At 48.3% G+C, this 14,252-nt stretch overlaps 1 protein-coding gene across 1 annotated transcript in view; it reads left to right on the top strand.

Moving 5' to 3' along the window:
* Nucleotides 1–7,898: 7,898 nt before the first annotated feature.
* CDH11 (cadherin 11) overlaps nt 7,899–14,252 on the top strand; it is a 154,308-nt gene continuing 147,954 nt past the window's right edge. Inside the window, exon 1 of the mRNA XM_061387410.1 lies at nt 7,899–7,990. The gene's annotated coding sequence lies outside the window, so the exon portion shown is untranslated. The remainder of the gene's footprint in view (nt 7,991–14,252) is intronic.

Genomic DNA, 14,252 nt, shown 5'->3' with positions numbered 1-14,252 from the left:
GTGTTTGCACACCACTATTTTGTACATTGGATTATATTTTTAAAATCACTAAATGAGGAAGCTATTTTAACTAGCTTTCAAATGAAACCTTTGGTAAACTGAAGAATCATTTTGTAGTGTGAATAATTGGCATCATTACATTCGTTTTGTAAATAAGGGACACTTGCACCACGTTTAGATTCAAGCAGATGATTCATTTGCTCTTGGTTTGGGGATTCATCCGTTCCGTTAGCATTTTTCATCCATACATTATTCATGTGTTCATTCTGCAAATATTTACTGAGTGCTTACCATATGTCTGGCACAGTATTAGATGCTCCAGATACAGGACTGAACAAGAGAGAACGAGAGAGGAGTGAACAAGTACTTTGCCCTTCCAAAGAAGTTTGTCTCCTAGTGGAGCAAGATAGCCAATAAAACAGGTAAATTAAAATGTGTCATATGATGTGAAGTAAATAAGTATGTTATAAACAAGAATAAAGCAGTCTAAAGGGATAAAATGTGGGTAGCCTACAATGGATTAGACTACAGAATGGGTGCTTCTGCTGATAAGACAGGCAGGTAAATCCTGAGTAAACAGGCAAAATGAGGGAGCAAACCATGGAAAGGGGCCAGGGTGCTTCAGGCAGAGGAAATGTAAGTGTCTTGAATCTGAAGTACAACTGACTTTGAACAAGAAAATGAGTGTGTCTTGATGATCAAGGCAGAGACTGGTAGATGAGCAAAATAGTTGAGGGCTGGCTCAGGCTGCACCCTCTAGGCTGCAGCATAGAGGCAGGAATGGGGCCACTATTCTCAGCATGAGTAGGGGCAGAGGACAAATGACACTCAGAATCCACAGATTTCTGCCCATGATGGAAAACTGTGGTTTTTCCAAATGGATCAACATACTTATATCATCTCTTATTCTCCTTCTTCCTCTTGTCTTTTCTCCACTTCTATTGACCTTCCCTTCCTCTTTCTCTTACTTCCTCTCACTCTTTCATCTTTTACCCTTTCATAAAAGTATTTTTTGTGCACCTATTGTCTTCCAGGCACTGTGCCTAGGGATCCAATGGATGTTCTCTGTCTCGGGTGTAGAGCCAAGATCGTCTCTCTCTTCCCCCAACCCCCTCAAAGATGTCAAGATTAGACTCTGCTGCCTGAGCTCCTCCACTGAAAGGGCAAGCCTGCGAGTCAAACATACAGAGGTTGGACTTCCAGCTCCATTACTTATCAGTTGCATTTATATTGAGCAATGTATGTAATTTCCTTGCCTCAATTCTCTCATCTGTAAAATAAGGATAATAATACATACTTTGAAGGAATGTTTTGAGAATTTCTAGTTTTATATATAAGTGGGTGATTAATATTTTACATTATTATTTCTGCTTGCTTTCTTCCTTTCCAACTTGAACCTCAGAATAAAGGGGACATAATCCCATGGATGGAGGAGCCTGGTAGGCTGAAGTCCATGGGATCTCTAAGAGTCAGACAGGACTGAGCAACTTCACTTTCACTTTTCACTTTCATGCATTGGAGAAGGAAATGGCAACCCACTCCAGTATTCTTGCCTGGAGAATCCCAGGGACCGAGCAGCTGGTGGGCTGCCGTCTATGGGGTAGCACAGAGTTGGACACGACTGAAGTGACTTAGCAGCAGCAGCAGTGACGACAGTTTGGTAGGATACTGCAATCTACTTCTGATTTTCTGTCTCCTCTAATGTTGTATTCTGTAGAGGAGATATTCTGTCTCCTCTAGACTACTGTATTCGTTATTATAGAATATAACCCACGGGCCCTGACAACCCAAGATGTCCCAGGATGGTGGCATGATGGAAATCTGGTTTTACTTACAGGAGAGGGCATTAATACTCCAACTCTTTACCTTTCTTTGAATTGAGACTCTTTTATGCAACTTCTCAAATTTCTTCCATTAAAAAATCAGATTATATTTCTCCACCCCTTTGCTTTCAGTGGGGCCAAATGGTGTGCTTAGGCCAACAAAATGAGACAGAAAAGATAGTTTCCAGTTTTAAGCCTATACCTCAAGACATTATGCATAATTCTGCTTGATGTCTTGTGCAGTTGCCATCGCCAGGAGAGTACGCCCAAGATAGCGCCAAGAAGGAGGATGAGAAACACAGGAAGCTGAGCAGAGTTGCCACAGCTCAGCCCAATCTAGACCAGGCAACCCCAGCCAACCCACAGATGTAAGAAAATATATAATTGTTATTTTAAGCCACTGAATGCTGGGGTCATTCATACTCTAATATTTGACTGATAGACTGGCCTTAGTAAACAATATTGCTTAACATTATCAATTAATCAAATATATTGATCGGATTTTTAATGCACTAGATGCTGGGGATATAAACAAAACCGAAAACTATCATACCTGCCCTGAAGGAACTTACAGTCTAGGTGAGAGGGAAAGAAAAAGAAGCACTGCTAACAGAGTTAAAGAGGGTCTGTTTGAGACAGAGAATGCCTGGTCAGGGCTTAGCCCGAGATGACTGTCTGACTGCTCCTAGTGGCAGAAAGGGGAATTGCATTTAAGAGATGTAGGCAGGTTCTTCACCATCTGTGGCTTCCCTGGCGCCACCAGGGAAGTGAAGTGAAGTGAAGTCGCTCAGTCATGTCCGACTCTTTGTGACCCCGTGGACTGTAGCCTATCAGGCTCCTCCGTCCATGGGATTTTCCAGGCAAGAGTGCTGGAGTAGATTGCCATTTCCTTCTCCAGAGGATCTTCCCGACCTAGGAATCGAACCCGGGTCTCCCACATTGCAGGCAGATGCTTTACTGTCTGAGCCACCAGGGAAGCCCCTTTTAATTTTCACGTGCTGTGCTCTGGTAAGCTGCTTAGTCTTGTCTAGGTCTTTGCAACCCCATGAGCTGAAGCCCACTAGGCTCCTCTGTCCATGGGGATTCTCAATAGTCTGACTTTCAGCACTGGGAGGGTCCTCCTCAGAACTTACTTTGGATAAGTTCTCATTTACATCTATGGAAACTAAAGCTCAGACTAAGAGAATGATTTACCCAAGGTAATTCAGTGAATTTGCAGATCTAGGACATGAATCCAGGGCCTGGCCCCCAAGGTTGGCACATCTGATCTATATGACCCATGACAGGCCTCACAGTGTCAGTTAATTCTGAACTGCTAAATATTCTTGACCAAAAGTTTTATTATTAGTATCATTTATGATAAGATGAAACTCCACATTGTTATAATTCATAACTATAACATGACTTCTTTCTTGCCCAGGTGATTTAAGGTGTGATAATAATCAGACCTCGTAATTAATAATAATAATTAATAACTTCCATCTATTGAGCCCCTGCTTGAAGCACAGTGCTCACTGCTGTAGGTATATGGGCACGTTTAATCCCTGCAACAATCCAGGCACAGATACCAAACCCTATTTTATGGAACTGTAAACTGAATCTCACAGAAACTTACTAGAAAGCAGCAAAACCAAGAATCAGACTCAGATACAAGGCCTGCAGTCTCCCCACCTATCTCTGTGGGCTCAGCTGTGAGAATCTCCATCTAAAACATCCGGTTCGGAAAAGGCATACCTGTTCAATCTTCCTCAGCATACTCCCTCTGCCTGGGGAAGGCATAATGGGAGCCTACCACAAGGTGATAACGCCATCTCCCTATTTGGATCTTGCCTCTCTTTTTATACCATTTACCAAAGGCTGTCTCTAGAGCAGGAAGCTTTGAGAAGGCCTGGGGTAGCCTAGGGCTTCTAAGTGAAAACAAGGAACTGACTCAGCAGGGTCTGGCTATCTTCAGAGTCTGAGGACAGACACATCAAAGGGACGACAGCCTGGTACCTTTGATGAAGGAACCAACAGGAAATTATCAGCTTCTTGCTGACAAGGACAAAGACAAGAAAAGGCCCATTTGAGCCTCATCTCTGTCTGGATTGGAAGAGTCAGGAAGCAGAGGGGACTGTTTAATCCTGCCTCCAGAGCAACTATGAACCCTGGCTTCCTCCCGTGAAGAACAAGGTGAAGGAAAGGTGAGGCAAGTTAAGATAAACACCCAAACTTTCGGCTGCCTGGATGAACCGAACCTTTTAATTTAAACTGTCAAAAAAGAGGTTGTTTTTTTTTTTTTCTCTTTTCCTTTTTTAATCCAAACTGTAATCACACAATACTCCACCCAAGAGCTTGATATGGATTTCTAAGACAGAACCTAACATAGTCATAAAAAAATCCCCTCGGAAATGTGCACTTTGTACTGTGCCTATGTGTAGGTGTGTTTAAAATGTCACGAACTGGAATGCCTAACTCTGGTTCTCAGGAATTAATCACTTAAGAGTGAAAGGGGGGAATTAACTTGCTTTAACACTTATAAAATTCTCCAAAGCATTTGCCAAAATAGAACTTGCTGAATAGAAGCATGGTTATCTTTCCACAAGAACTAACTTTTTTTTTTTTTTTTACATTTCTCTAGAAAACTGCCTTGCAAAAAGTTTCCCCCTGGGGCTCAGCTGCAGGTCATAGATACTCTGGGAATAAAGGTGTAAAATAAAATTTTTGCCTTTCTTTTTGATTGTGACTCAATGAATTTTAGTAAATGTATAGATTTGTGCAACCATCATCATCATCCAATTTTAGAACATTTTCATCATCCAACACAGTTCCCTCAAGCCCATTTTCATCAGTTTTTATTCACACCCTTGGGACAACCACTGATCTGTTTTCTGTCTCTATTATAAATTTTCCTTTTTGGAACATTTCATATAAATGGAATCAGAAAATATAGGGTTTCCGCCTCTGGCTCTTCACATGTTTTTTAGGTTCACTCATTGTAACATGCACCTGTATTTATTTTCTTTTTAATGCCAAATACTATTCCGTTATATGGATATACCACATTTTATTTATTCACTCACTAGTACATGGACACTTGGACAGTTTCCAGCTTTGGGCTATAATGGCTAATTCTGCTATTCAGGTACATGTGTGTGGACTGACATCAGTTTCTAGTTGTCTTAAGTAGATACCCAGGCATAAAACTGCTGGTTTGCGCAAAGGAATACTGACAGCCCTTATACACGGAGTTCCGTCTGATTCAGGTGTGCAATGTCAGTAAAAATCTACCAACCGATTTTTAACATACTTTTTAAAACCCAATATGTGATCATTCACAGAAGAGTCCGAAACCTCTGTGGCACCAGGGGCCGTTTTACGGAACACATATTTCCACGGCGGGGGGCGGGGTCAGCGAGAGCAGGGACTGGCTGGTTATGCCAGAGATGGGGAGCAACTGTGAAGTGGCAGGTGAAGCTTGGTTCTCTCCCCAGTCCCAGTCAGCTGCTCACCTCCTGTTCTGCTGCCTGGTTCCTAACAGGCCATGGACCATGGGACCCCTGGTCTAAAAAAAAAAATCTCACCACCACCACCACCAAACTGCTGTCGCTTGACGAATTCTGAAACAAAGGCAAAGGATATATTCTGGATAACGTCAGGTCACATGTGACGAGGCCCATCCTTGGTTGTACCTCCAAAATGGAAATAATGACTTTTCTCACGGATCAAGTCATATCCTAACCATCGTGAATGATCCTCGACATTTTTGTATACCTGCAATTAGACCGAAGAGTCCTTCACATTCCCTTCCTGTTCCCACTTACACTTGCGTGGAAAGCCTGAGAAAATTCAGACCACAGTCAGGAGACAAAGAGCTAAACGCACGTTATCTCTGAGGGAGAGCAGGCCCCCCTTCCCTCCTGCCCTGGAACTGAGAGCCCCCATCACCGTGCTCTGCCCCGTTAGAGGGTGGGGACCTTGGCCGAGGCCTGGGAGACATTCCAGGTTTTAGGGCTTAGAACGCAGAAGTGGAAGGTGAACAGACAGGACCAGAGACGCTAAGACGGGACGCAGGTAGGGTGTGGAAGGGGCTCCGTGGCGTAAGGGACCAACCTGAGGAGGGAGAAGAGACAGGCACCGCGGCCCGCTACTGCGCTCCCGGAAAGCGTTCCGCCTCCTCAGCCTCACGCGGGCCTCGCGTGGGCACCTGTGCGGCGAGAGTGGGTACCTGGCGCCCTGAGCCCTGTCTCCTTGCAACCTTCGGGAAGTAAAGGGGAGGGGGGTGCACTTAAGAGCAAAAGAAATGAGAAATGGCAAACTCAGCGGCCTCACCCCCAGCCCAGGAACCAGCAGTTTAAGGGCCACCGGGACACGGAGAGCGAAGGACTCGGCAGCTCTGCCCTGGACGCGGGCGGGGGCGGCCTCCGGCGCCTCGGGAATCCCGGAATCGCCGAGGAGCCCGCGGGCGCCCGGGGGGCGAGGGCGTGGTACCGGATGGCCCCGCCCCGCCGCCAGCCCCCGCGCGCATCCCGGGCGCCGCGTGCGAACGCTGAGGCTCCTTGTGCTACGCGGACTCGGGAGCCCAGGGCGAGGAGCCCGGGGGCGGGCTTTGGTCGCCCCCCTCGGTCCCGCCACCTCTCCAATTCAGTTCCCCGTTCGCGCGCTGTCCGAGGCGCTCTCTTCCTTTTTCGACCTCTTTTAATGTTAATTCCTCGGCCCGACTGCACGCCTCTCGCCCCCTCCCTCTTCTTGGAGAGCCCGTCACTCCTTTTCGGTCCTCATCGTTGTCCCTCCTGGGATTCCAGTTATCCTTTTGCTGCTTCATCTTCCCTCCACCTCAGCTTTTTCTGCCACCTCCCACTCGAGAAACTTGCTCCGGCCAGGGGTCCCCCTCCGGTCACAGTTGTCCCCCTTCCTCCCTAGGGACGGCAGCGTGTGCGGGTCCCAATACCGTTCCCCGAGGCACGAGCGCCCCGCCCAGTCCCTGGCGTGATTCCGAAGCCCAGGCCCGGCCAGCGTTTTCTCCCGGCGACTCCACAAGGGCAGGAAGCAGGCCCGGGGCCCCTTCTTCCAAGGCGTCTTCTTAGAGGGGTATAGGGCAGGACTCAGGAAGGATGCGGGCACTGAATCCTTAGGCCGGGTCTCCCGCAGAACCGCACTCTCTACGGAGCCTGGGGTGGGGGGCGCAGCGAAGGGGCCTGAGGCAACAAGTGACCCATCGTGCGGGCGGGGGCCGGGCCGACCCTGGTTAAGCGATCCTGGCCCCCTCCCCGGCCCCGTTACCCTTACGCACACTAGGCTTTGGAGATGGGTAGCGGGAGGGAGACCTGGGAGAGAAGGAGACGTGGCTCTTCCCGAGTCCAAAGTCTCCCTCCTCCAGGTTTCACCATCCTCACCCTTAGCAGAGTTTGCTAGGGATGGAGAGAGGGGGCAGGGCAGAAGCCGCCGACGTGGAGGGATCTTTGGAACGTGGGGTGGTGGAGAACGTGGGGTGGTGGAGTGAGGAGGAACAGTTCCCGATTGCCTACCCGACTTGGGCGATGCTTTTCCCCCTACCCACCACCCAAGCCTCCTGGGCCAGGGCCCAGCCTGACCAGCTGGAGCGGATTTGGGCGAAGGAGGAAAGAGGGGCCCCGGCGCCCTCCCCAGCTTTCCTCTGCCGCCCTCCCTGATTGGCTGTGCGTCCCTGGAGCCCAACTTCAGCCGCTCCAGACTCCATCTGAGACCCAGGGGATCCGGAGTGCGGCGACCCAGAGCGGGGTAGGGGGGTGGCCACGAATCCCCGGGCTGACATCCCGGGGGTCCCTGGGGGGAGGGGCGCGGACGGGCCGGCCCCCGCAGCCTCTGCGAGGCCGAGCTAGCCGCGTCTTGCGGCCTCAGCTCCTCTCCGCCCCCCCGCCCTTTCCTTCCCTCCCAGCGGCGGCCTCCCTCCTTCTCCGCCCCCCCCACCCCCCGCCCGCCCGCCACCTCCCCCCGGTTTCTCATTCCTGCCACTAGCGCGCTCGGCGGCTCATTCCGCGGCCGCCGCCAGCCGAGGGGAGCGTCGCGAGCAGATGCCGCGGGGGCCGCTCGCAGCCGCCGCCGACTTGTGAATGGGACCCGGACACGGGCCGGGGCTGACACCGCTGCGCTCGCCTTGCGCCAGGGACCGACGGCCGGCATCCCGCGCCCACCCTCCGGGGCCCCAGGTGAGGCGCGCCGCCAGTGCCTTCCTCTCGCCTGGATGGGGCTTCTTTGGGGTGGGTGCGGGGGGGGGGGGGGCTGATCTCTGGATGAGAATGTCTGGCGAGCGGGGTGGGGGGTGGAGGACTGACTCGACAAGGTTTCACAAATGCTAAGCGGACTGGGGAGGGCGGAGGTTAAGAGAAGATTTGTTTAAAAATCGAAAAGGAAGAAGGGAGCCAGTTGTGGGCGCGGGCAGCTCAGGGGACAGAGGCGCCAGATGTGCGCTCCAGTCTCTCCCCGCAGCTCCGGTCTCTGAGCGGGTCTGCGCCGAGGCCTCGAGAAAGGGGCTTTACACCCGGCTGGAGCTGGAAGCTGCAGAGCTGCGCCCCGGACGCGCCGACCGCCCCCGGTCAGGTCTCCCGGGGAAAGTCGCCCCCAGCGCGGTGCCCGCCCGCCCTCCCGCCGGCGCTGCGCCTCTTTCCGAAAGCGACGACGTGACCGTGCTCTGCAGGGTCCCTACCCCTTCCTCCTCTATCCCGACCGGGCGCTCCCGGGGACTCAGTTCCTCCATCGAGATCGCCGGGGAAGCCCCGGAAAACGGCAGGAACCCAGCTCGGGTCGGCGATTTCCCCGCACTTTCAGAGCGTGGGTTTGGGTCCGCTGACTGCGGCTCGGGGGGGCTGCTGACTGCGGTGCGCGCTCCAGCCTTCAAGCCAGAGTGTCTTCGGGGGTCTCCGGGGGAAGTGTGTCAGCTCCCGCCAGCTTCAGGGGCGATACGTGAGCGGCTCAGACTCGGGCTCGCTCTGGCTGAGGCTTGGCGCAGCCTGCCCAGGTCAACGTTAACTTTGCGAAGCGAGCCTTCCCCGCAGCCTGCGCCTCCTCCCGAAGTGCGCCGAGCCTTTCCAGCTCCGCGCGCATGGCCTCCCTCCCGCATCTTTGCCCCGAACCCTAGCGGCGAGTGAGGAGCCTGGAGAAACCCGCAGGATGTGGGGGCGGCGAGGAGACCAACCCTCTCCCCCTACACCCGGGTGTAGCTATAGGAGGCCCGCCTGGTGCTGTGAAGAAAAGAGTCCCCAGAGAAAGTGGGGTCAGAGAGCGTCACCTCCCCACCTCCCGGGTCGCGCTTCTTCATCCCTTTCTTGCCAAGGCCTTGTTCCTCGTTTTCTGGGGGTGAGGGTGGAAGTGGGGATGGGGTGGGGTAGGGAGCGGTGGTGTCCGCACGCCTTCTTCTCCCGCGTGAAAGGTTTTCTAAATGCTTGAAAAAGAAAAGCCCTGTTGCTTTGCTGATAATGCAGCAGGGATTTCACGGGCCATCGCACTGCTATTAAGAAATTGCATCTTCTCATCGTTTAATAACGCCACCTCTGCATGGCGACGGGTCGTTCCTAAGGGGTGGGGGTGGAAGGTTGTTTCTAAAACCCTGCTGCATGAAGGTATAGACATGCCTGTAAAGTCTTCCCTCCCTAAACAAATCTTTGTCGGGTGGCTCTGAAATCGTGCCTTGTTTTCCTCTTCCGATCATTCCTATCGTTTTTATATGAGGCAGAGTAAGTTTTCAGTTTAATCACTGGGAAGCCACAATGATTAATCTGGTGAGAGGACACGGGTCGATGTCTTTATCACTTGGGCTTGCGGCAGGCATCGATGATTTTGCGGGGTGTCTGGATTTCCCGGGGAAGGGGACGTAGAAGTGTTCTCAGGAGCGAGGATCCGCCAGCATCATCGCATCAGCACATTTGCCACGCGGGGCTCCGAGAGCTAGAGTCTAATACGATGAGAGAGAGGAGACGAGGCTGACCTTCATTTCATTAATCCTGGAATTCTTTTTCCTACAAATACAGAGATGCAGACAGCAGAATCCAGAAGTAATCTGCCCAAACCCCAGCTGCAGGAGAGCCTGGTCTTAGTCCAGCAGAACAAAGGAATAAAAGTTGCAAAACAAAGAGACAGAGGGTTGGGGCCAAGGCCTGTGGGACCCTGAAGCTCCTGCTCACTGAAGTTCCTTAGTCATGAGCTCTGATTCAAAGTTTCAGAGTTGGCCAGTGGGCCCTAAAATTCAAACCTTTCCGCAAGACTGAAATCCTGCCTAGTACAATGGAATGTGAGTAGTTTTCAAGTACAGACCAAGGAAAAGCATCTGAGAGGACAGGAAAGTTTCCTTGAGTGAGAATTAGCTCTACATGCTGTTTTTGAAACAATGCAAATTAATACATTTAAAATGTCTTGCAGTCACATTTTCTTATTCATAATTATTATTATGATCTTTTTTTCCATGTTGTTTTGGAGTCTGTATAAGTTGGTTATTTTATTACGTAGTTAGGGAAAAACAAAACAACACCCCCCCCAACCCTTGGGGGAGGGAACTGCATTGGGAGGACTGAGATAGGATAATCTGTTGAGGCCCAGGCATGTGGGTTTACTCAAACTGAGCTTACTGCTTACTAGAAAAATAGGCTTTGGAAGTAGCTCTAATTGAAGCAGTGGACCATCTTGATAGCACTTCAGAACTTTCATTATGTTCTGCATTCTTATCTGAAGGCTAGACAGTAAAATTACTAGAAATGCAAATTCTGTTTTCAATTAAGATGTAATCTTTTGTTAATTTGAGAATTTTTTTTTAAGTTACAACTGTTTTTTTTTTTTTTTTTGACCCAGAACTCAAGGTTCCTCTTTGCAGTGGTGGCTGTGGATGTGTGTGTATGTTTGTTCTTGAAAAGGGGTGGGGGCAGGGTTGGAGAGCCATGCCGTGATTTGGGGGAATACGGATCAATTTCATGCTCCTTTAATGCACTTGTCTTCATAATTCATGGTTTTTCTTCCACTTTGAATAGAATTACACGGCTGCTTTGTAAAGATTCTGGTTTGGGGATCCTCATATGGGAAATGCCATGACTTTGACCTCAAAGCTTGATTTACAATGCCAGAGCTACACTCCCTTGAGCCTAGTGTGTCTCAGAACCTTGCCTGTGAACGTCTGTGACTTATGAAGTTGACAGTTAACATAAACTTTGGTCTGTGATATTCAAAGCTATTTTCGGAACCATCTAAAGGAGATCTGCAAATCTGATTTTACTCTGCCTTCATTTTCTACACATTTATGTAGGCAGATGTTCCAGAAACATGATCATTTTTGTTTATTTTCAATATTGATTTCTTTCACTTTGATCATAGGAATACTTTATCATTAAATAATAATGATAAGACAGTGGTCTAAAGAGTTTAAAAGAGGGTAACCAACCTTTTTTTTTTTTTTTAACTGTCAAATTTGCAGAATAACTACTATCTTGTACATTTTTTTTCCTCACTAGAAAATCTCACTATTGTGTAAATTCACCAGCCAGTGATTAAAGAGACTGAAATGTGCTTGGGATATTTCCCCCCTTATGCAATTGGTCATTGTTTCATACAAAGTTACCTGATACGTCAGGAACCCCTGTCCTAGATTTACCAGCCACTGTAGTTGTCAGTCTTTTTGGTTCAAAGTTATTGTCCCTGAAATATGTAAATGTATTTGGTCCTGTGTGTGTGTGTGTGTGTGTGTGTGTGTGTGTGTGATTCAAGGGACTAGGGGAAAAACATCAACAGGTCTGGTTAAAAAAAAAGATTTTTTTTAAAAGCTGGAGAAAGTTGGACAAATTCTGTTGTACCAGTATGAGTAACAGTGAGGTTTCCATCAGTATTACTATGATAGCCATCCACAGCCTCCTCTATGGGCAAAGAAGAACTAAAGAAAACACTTGAGGAGGATAATTAGACATCTTCTGCTATAATTTTACCCTGACATTGAGAGCCTTGTGCGTCTCTGGAAATGGGTTCCTTCGCGGAAGATTGCATGTCTGGCCACTAGAGGGCAATGGCGCCCTGCTCCAGCTGTGTGCCTGGGGCCCATCTGCTTTTGAGGGCACCATGAAAAGCAGTTTTGTTACCACCGGCCTTGTCTGCACCTCTCAGGAGAGACCGAATTCAATCTAGCTGTGGTTCAGGCTACTGCTTCAGCAGTTTGTCAGGATTAACATCTTTCTAGTCCGTGGATCCCGTTACCTTCAGTCTCTTCTTCCCACCTTGGAGTTTACTAGAAAGTTGCAAAATCTGAATCTTGAAATCCTCTGAGCAGGAGATGAGGGGGGCTGGACTGTATAATAAACAAGGTCAGTTCTCACTGAGGCAGTGATCTGGAGGGTTTTCTGGTTCTTTTTTTTTTTTCCTGCAAAAAAAGCATCATTTCAGACTCCGAGGGGGGAGGGAAGGAGTATAAGAAGGGAAATATTAGTGAGATTGCTGTGATAACATTGCCTATTCTTTCAAGAGGTTTTGAAGATGTCTGCAAGGCATTTTTAATTTGCAAAAAAGAACAGCAGTTTGATCTTTGGTAAATACTTTGGGGCATGGAGTTTTAATATAACAGTCAATGTTTTACTATTACCTTTAAACCATTCCTGATATTGCTGTACAAAACCTAACTTTAGCAGAGTAAAATTTAATTCAAGATTGGTCCTCATGCACTGGAGTTTAATCATCTGACTTTTTTTTCCCTCCTCTGTGATATGGAAATTACTGCTTATGATTAAATTGCATATTCCAGGCTGCACAAATTTATATTTGTTACTGTTTGATAGTATCATTATGAATTTAGAAGAAGAATGAGACAAAAAAAAACCCTGATGCTATATTATAATTAAGAGGAAAGCTCTATTTTAAAAAAATTACTGGCTTAAGTGGATTCTTATTTGTATCTTTCTTTTTTTCTTTAAAACTGAATATAGTCGCCTCCCTGGTGAATCAGCAGTGGAGTTCTTTGCAGCTCTGAGTATGTTGGAATGCATGAGCAGTTGATGAAGGAGGAATCAATGGAAATGGATCATGGGAGGGAGTATTAAGTAACTCAGTTGAAAGTAAGACAAAGTGTTTTGTAAACCAAAGCTCACTTACCGCCCGGACAGTTTATTTAACTTTAAAAAGGAAGGCACTTTTACATTCTAAGTGCTTGTGAATAATGCACGTTTGTTAGAACTGGAGGCAAAATTTCACTGTTATTTGGTTTAATTAGTCGTCTGACTGTTGCAGAGTTCTGAGATGCTTATTGAGATAAAGCATTGTTCTCAGAGTTTCTATGGTCAAGGTTTTTGCTCAGGCGAGAAGCTAGTACGAAGGATGTTAAATGAGATGGGAGTTTAAGAGAGAAGAAAGGAAGAAAGAGGAGGGGGGAGAAAAGAGTGTGGGAGAGACTACGGATGCCCTTTCTCATGGCAGGTCAGGCTCTGGTGTCTCTCTCTTCTTTCCTCTCTTTTTTCACTCATTTAGACCATGCGAGGTGCCGAATCCAGAAAGCTGGCATAAACAGCCCCACAGGCCACGGTAAACAGTGGCCAGAGCCTTATTCTCTTGCCTTCTGGCACTGAATACTTGTCAAAGGATCCTGTGAATAAGCACTGCCTTTTCCTGCCTTTCCCCTGGTTGTTCCAGTTGAAGAAAAACCCTCACTTCCTCCATGAACTTCTTTATTTGCCAGAAATCCTCCTGACACGGTCCTCTGTGCTGGCATGATTTCACAAATTAAGATTACTTCTCCACGTTCACTTTTCCCTGAAGAAAATGTCTTCGGATGCAGCGTCTTCTCCACCACGATGACCACCTGACTCGGAAACTGGAGCAGTGGAAGCCCTGCCCTGGATTTAGTTTAAGACACACAGAGATCTCTTCTCAGCCGTCATTAGGCTCCACCGGTGGGAGGAGTGGGAGTTCAGAGCAACATCCTGGCCATGGATTCTCAGGAAGAACAAGCACGGATGAAGGCCGGGACAGACAGAGCGTATCTAATTACAGTGCATTCACCCCCACCGTGATCTCTGGGTGTGTGTTACCAATTGTCACATACCGAACAGTCAGCCCTATTTCCATCATTCCTGAGGCCTGGACCACCTATTCAGACTCAGAGTTGGTATTGCTGAGCAATCAGGCCAAGATCAGGGTGAGGAGAGTGAGGTAAAGACAGGCAAGTGCAGACTTAGATCCCGACTGTATTTAAAATGTTGGTATTTTGCTCATCATAGAGTTTTTTCCCCTAGTGATCTTGATTTTTGAAATGTTTCCTAAAAATACTATTTATCTTGATTTACTGAGTTTTGGGGGTTTCCCAGGTGGTGCAAGTGGTAAAGAACCTGCCTGCTAAAGCAGGAGACATCAGAGACGCAGGTTTGATCCCTGAATCTGGAAGATGCCCTGGAGGAGGGCATGGTAAGCCACTCCAGTATTCTTGCCTAGAGAATCCCATGGACAGAGGAGCCT

Source organism: Bos javanicus, chromosome 18 (assembly GCF_032452875.1).
Source record: "Bos javanicus breed banteng chromosome 18, ARS-OSU_banteng_1.0, whole genome shotgun sequence".
Classification (NCBI taxonomy): Eukaryota; Metazoa; Chordata; class Mammalia; order Artiodactyla; family Bovidae; genus Bos; species Bos javanicus.
This window is presented reverse-complemented; position numbering and strand designations above follow the sequence as displayed.